This window comes from Notothenia rossii (assembly GCF_949606895.1).
Source record: "Notothenia rossii genome assembly, chromosome: 5".
In the NCBI taxonomy this organism is placed as follows: Eukaryota; Metazoa; Chordata; class Actinopteri; order Perciformes; family Nototheniidae; genus Notothenia; species Notothenia rossii.
Window position 1 is genome coordinate 1,543,871 of NC_136903.1, and position 5,932 is coordinate 1,549,802.

General features: G+C 45.5%; 1 long non-coding RNA gene across 1 annotated transcript; it reads left to right on the plus strand.

Annotated features, from left to right (window-relative positions):
* The first annotated feature begins 5,174 nt into the window (after positions 1-5,174).
* Positions 5,175-5,477, plus strand: LOC307040855. The gene is made up of 2 exons (XR_013808624.1): positions 5,175-5,325; positions 5,364-5,477. It is a non-coding gene; the product is annotated as an uncharacterized lncRNA (long non-coding RNA).
* Positions 5,478-5,932: the final 455 nt, after the last annotated feature.

The following is a 5,932-nucleotide window of genomic DNA, read 5'->3' on the forward strand; positions in this document are numbered from 1 at the left end:
CGGATCTCAGAAGTCACGGCTCGGGTTCGGTACAACAAGAAAAAAAAAGAAAAAATGCCAAATGCATAATTCCAGGTTTGTTGTTATTTATTTTTGAACAGTAGCGCAAGTTTCAGTTTAAAAATAAGGAATTCTGACATTTTGAATAATTAACTGTATTAAACAGTTAAAAACAAACCACACACTCAGGTGGCCATATTATCTATAATGGCTGATGTCAAACAAAAAGGTTTCAACAAGCTGTAAAACTAAAAAGAATGTCTTGAAAATATTACATCATAAATAATAAGAAAGTGTTTCAAGAGCGCATAGTCGTTGAAAAACATATGCCAAAAGCTTCCGTTATTTATTTTTGTCTCACGACTTATATATAGTGAAGTGAATGCTGCCCTGAATGACAGACTTTTTCCCACTCGTAAAAAAAAGGCGTATTCGTCGTGTGACTGCATGTGCCGAACCGTGACGTCCGAACCGTGACGTCCGAACAGTGACGTCTGAACCGTGACGTCTGAACCGTGACGTCCGAACCGTGACGTCTGAACCGTGACGTCCGAACCGTGACGTCCGAACCGTGACGTCTGAACCGTGACGTCTGAACCGTGACTCCGAACCGTGACGTCTGAACCGTGACGTCCGAACAGTGACGTCTGAACCGTGACTCCGAACCGTGACGTCTGAACCGTGACGTCTGAACCGTGACTCCGAACCGTGACGTCTGAACCGTGACTCCGAACCGTGACGTCTGAACCGTGACTCCGAACCGTGACGTCTGAACCGTGATGTCTGAACCGTGACTCCGAACCGTGACGTCTGAACCGTGACTCCGAACCGTGACGTCTGAACCGTGACTCCGAACCGTGACGTCTGAACCGTGACTCCGAACCGTGACGTCTGAACCGTGACGTCTGAACCGTGACTCTGAACCGTGACGTCTGAACCGTGACTCCGAACCGTGACGTCTGAACCGTGACGTCTGAACCGTGACGTCTGAACCGTGACTCCGAACCGTGACGTCTGAACCGTGACGTCTGAACCGTGACTCCGAACCGTGACGTCTGAACCGTGACGTCTGAACCGTGACTCCGAACCGTGACTCCGAACCGTGACGTCTGAACCGTGACGTCTGAACCGTGACTCCGAACCGTGACGTCTGAACCGTGACGTCTGAACCGTGACGTCCGAACCGTGACGTCCGAACCGTGACGTCCGAACCGTGACTCCGAACCGTGACGTCTGAACCGTGACGTCTGAACCGTGACTCCGAACCGTGACGTCTGAACCGTGACTCCGAACGGTGACGTCTGAACCGTGACTCCGAACCGTGACGCTACGGGACGAATACGGATACCGTGACCCCCCTAATTTCCAATATTTTATTTTATTGGTTTTGCTCAGGAGGCACAAAAAACATCAACATATTCCAACAGGTTTCTGATCCAAGACTAATGAATGATGAGGAATTAAAGGGCAGCACACACAGAACAAATCACAAAACATGACTGTTACGATGTGAGGTGCAGGTGAAAGAACGATACGTGGAGAGAGGGTTTTCTTGCAAAAAATAAACAGGCGTTTTATTCTTAGCCTTCATCATTATTCCCCAGAAACACAAACTGCATGTCTGGTGCTGCGTTCACCACCAGCAAGGAACAAACACAAAGTGCCCCTTCCCCTCTCTTCCCAACCACATTTATAGGAGACTGCCCGCCTTCCCACTCCAACCTGGCCAATCAGGTCATGGTTCTGAAAGCGGAGTGAAGGGTTAAATACAAAATTAAACCCTGTTGTCTACATTTAATAAAACCCTAAAGGCTTAAGTAAATTCATTATTGCATCAACATACATATTATACCTTCAAAAACAACAAGCTCTGCTTAAAACGGATAGTTTTTAACCTAATTGAAACTCATAAAATCACACATTTCCTGACCAATCGCGTCCAAGACTCCGCCTACTCATACGCCACATATAAGGAGTACTTTGGAGGCGTGCTCCCCTTTTGAGCACTGGGACAAGATGGCCTCCAGGTCTGAACAAAGGAAATGCTGATTACTTGGTGCTTGTGTATTTTACAGACTGACAAATTAATTTAGATGCATTTTATTAGTTTGTCTATGTAAACTGTTTTTATAACTTTAACTGAACTAAAGACAACTCTGAAAAAACATGTACTACCTTTCTTAACAAACAAATAGTTAAGACCAACATGTTAGTGAGGGAGTGTGTGCGCTTCCTCACAATGAAAGATTATATTAACTGGAACTCAATTGTAATCTGAGTAGTTCAAGTCCAGCATTTTTCCATAGAAACACATCATCCAAATAACTCCAGGCAGGATTTGACAGCCAGAGATTCCAGGGGTTTATCAATCAATCAGAGATTATTTATGAAGCCCAATGTCACACATTTCACGTTTGTCTCCGTGGACTGTACAGTTTGTACGGAATATGGATATGACTCCCTCCCAAAGAAACCCCCAGTTCGAGGGAGAGACCCCAAACAGATAGCCAACATTAGCTAGCTGGTAATCGATCTGATAGAATTGTGAAACCCATATTCATAGAGCTGAACCTTAAAACCAGACAACTTTAATTTGAAAAGCGTTAATTTAGTATCGTCGAACTTACATAAGCTCCGTCATCTCAATCGCTAAGAATCAAATCTGTTTAAATGTTGTATGCATCATTTTGTGAAGCTTATATCTAAAGCGATATACATACAGTACAATACTGAAATATGCACGAGCTGTTTTGGGTAAAGCATCTTGTGCAAGTTTCATCGTCAGGAAACGAAGGAGATTTTAAAAAGCTCTGGGAAGACAGGTAGTAGAAGAAGAGAGGAAGGTGGGTGGGGGTTCAGTTAGGGTTAAGTGCCTTGCTCCGGGGCTTTTTGACCGGGGGTTGGGGGGCGCTGATGGAAAGTCGTCACCTCGTCTGGTCTGAGTCACCGAGTCACAGCCAGGATTTGAGCCGCCGCTGACGGAGGATCGTCCATAACATCGGGTTGTTAGGGAGACTTTGAAGTGGCTGTGAGGCTCAGAGACCACCTGCTGCTCCCTGTGATGGCACCCTGGGGGGGGGGGGGGGATAGATCGGCCAGGTCCATTAACATCCATCTGATGCAACTGTCTGTGAGGATGAAGACTCAAATGCTTATCCCAGAGGCAAAAATGGTGCGAAGAAAATAATCTTTACCTGAAACAAAAACTCTGTCACTCTGACGGAGGGTCCAACAAGACGTCAGAAAGTAAAGCACTCACATGGAGGGTGAAAAAACAAAAACACTGAGTCTACAGGAAAAAACTCATTTCCATCATAATGGCTTGGAACGCGTTATGGAACGAGGAACGAGACGAACTGGCACAGGGTCCGAATCACACCCTAGCCACTCCCCTCCTGTCAGATGGAGGGAGGGAACACAGCGGCAAGCTTTGGAACAAACTCCCCTCTCTACGGCAGAAACATGAAATATCAGAATGCCTAAAATGAAACAATGAAACTTGGAATTGGGCCAATACGATGGCGGGAAAACAAACAAAGGCAGGAAGTAAAGGGACCTGGAATGAGACAAGGTGAGTACAAAATAAAACAGGAAGTGAAGGAACATCAATAGCTAAACTAACATGAAACATGAACATGATAATCACACACTTGACGAGACACAACATATCCCTTAACAAACCCTATAACCCGCAAATAGTACCTAGGGCTGTCCGAACATAACAGCTGCTCTGTTTGTAGTTAACCTGCACTCACATCTGCACACTTATGTAAATATATTTAACATGTTCATTCAAATGCTCAACGTTTGCATCTGTCGGCCACCGTACCGCACCAGTCATATGATGTGATGTCACGTATATTATTCTAAAAATGCATACATTTTTTGTACTATAGGTTTTAATGCTAATACTTAGTTTTAAAACCTCACTCTGTTACTTTGGGTAACCTAGGTCTGTAGATAATGTCTGAGAGGGCTTTTTGAAAGTTTGAGTTAGAAAATAAAAAGATATACAGTATTGGCATTTTGGAGCAGCGTTCCCAACCTGGGGGACGACTACAAAAATCCTGTCATATTCTCAGGCTGCTCCAACCCTTCACGGTGGAACTGCTGTCAGTCACGCTGAGCCCATTCCTTTTAAGCAAGTGTCAAAAACAAACGGTGCTTTCCTTTGAAGGGGTCACAAGCCCACCATGGATCCATGGCAGTTTGGAGAAACAGCCTGAGAGAGTCAGTGCACGGACACTGTCCTCCGAACAAAGAACGAAAGATCAAACCTCAGCCCTGGAGGTAAATTCAGGCAGGGAAACGGGGTTCAGGGGGAGTGGCTGTACGGCTGTACCCGTAGGATAGAAAAGGAGGAAGTGACGTCTGACTCAGAGGTCGAGCGGCTGTGGACAGAGAAAGTGTTGCCCACATTCTGTCACTGAGTTTAGGCTAGCTAGCTAGCAGGCTTATTGTTTTGGGTGCAGTCACTTTTGCCTCCACTTGCTGTTCAAATAAATGCTGAAAGAAAAAGTAAATCTGTTTACAGTTCTGTTTTGTATGGGTGTTGAAGAAGAAGAAGAAGAAGAAGAAGAATTGGGAGGGATGAAACCCTCAGTAATGGTCACACATGCAGAGCACACACAGTGAAATGTGTTCTCTGCTTTGAACCCATCGTAGCACCAGGAGTCTAGTACTAGGAGCAGTGGGCAGCTATTGTACAGCGTCCGGGGAGCAATGGGAGTGAGGGGGGAAAGAGGATGTCCGGTGCCTTGCTCAAGGGCACCACGGCAGGGCAGGAGGTGAACTGGGACCTCTCCAAGTAGCAGTCTGCACTCCAAATGTAGGTCTGGTCGGGGACTTGAACCGGCGACCCTACGGCTCACAGTCCAAGCCCCTACTGACTGCCATAGATTTAGTCCCTAATGTTGCTCTCAAAGTGCACCAGATTGATGCATTTAACTTCAACATTTAAAAAAATATCTTCCCGGGGGAGCTTGCCCCCGGACCCCCCTAGAGGAGGTGAGGTCCAACACCTACACAGACCCCCTGTTAAATGGTCTCACCCACATTGAGGATGCTTCCTACGCCCATGTTTTATTCCATGCGTCAAATCAGGCAAATTGGGTCCAAATGTTTTTGCATCAATGATCTGTTAACATTAAAACACTAAATCACAGGGCGACTGTGGCTGTGAGGGAGTGCGGTCGTCTTTCAACCATAAGGTTGTGGGTTCGATCCCAGCCCATGCACTCAACATGTCGATGTATCCTTGGGCAAGATACTGAACCCGGAGTTGCTCCCGATGGCCAACGGTGTGTGAATGTGTGTGAATGTTAGGTCCTAGAGTAAGGTACACTGCTCTGTGTGAATGTTAGGTCCTAGAGTAAGGTACACTGCTCTGTATGAATGGGTGAATGACATGTAGTATGTAAAGCGCTTTGAGGGGTCTTAAAGACTGGATAAAGCGCTATATAAGTACAGTCCATTTACCATTTACTAAATATATGCTGTAACTATTTTTCTCTAGGCAACTCAAGGGCTCAGGTAATGTGATTACTATTTGAATAATGGTCCAACATAACATTAAATGCAGGGTTTTTTGTTAAGTAACATGCTTTCGTCGCCGGCCGGCCGATGCATTAAGTGGGCCTGTCTATCTTTAATCCCCGGGTCAGTTGTTCCCCCCAGTCCGCCCCTGTCCACAGGGGGCACTTTCTCTATATCTGAATGGAAAAGACGTGATTAAAAAAACAATCATCTCCTAAAGAGAAGAGAGGATTTATGTAAGATTTAGCTTCTAGCTTGAAACGATCAACAAACACTTGCCGAGCACATGTTGATAAAGCCTTGGATCTTGAATCTACGTTCATGGTGTTCCCTCTCCTGTAGTGTGTTATAGGTTTTAGTGCATGGAAATGGTCTGACATTGCAGGATATTAAACTT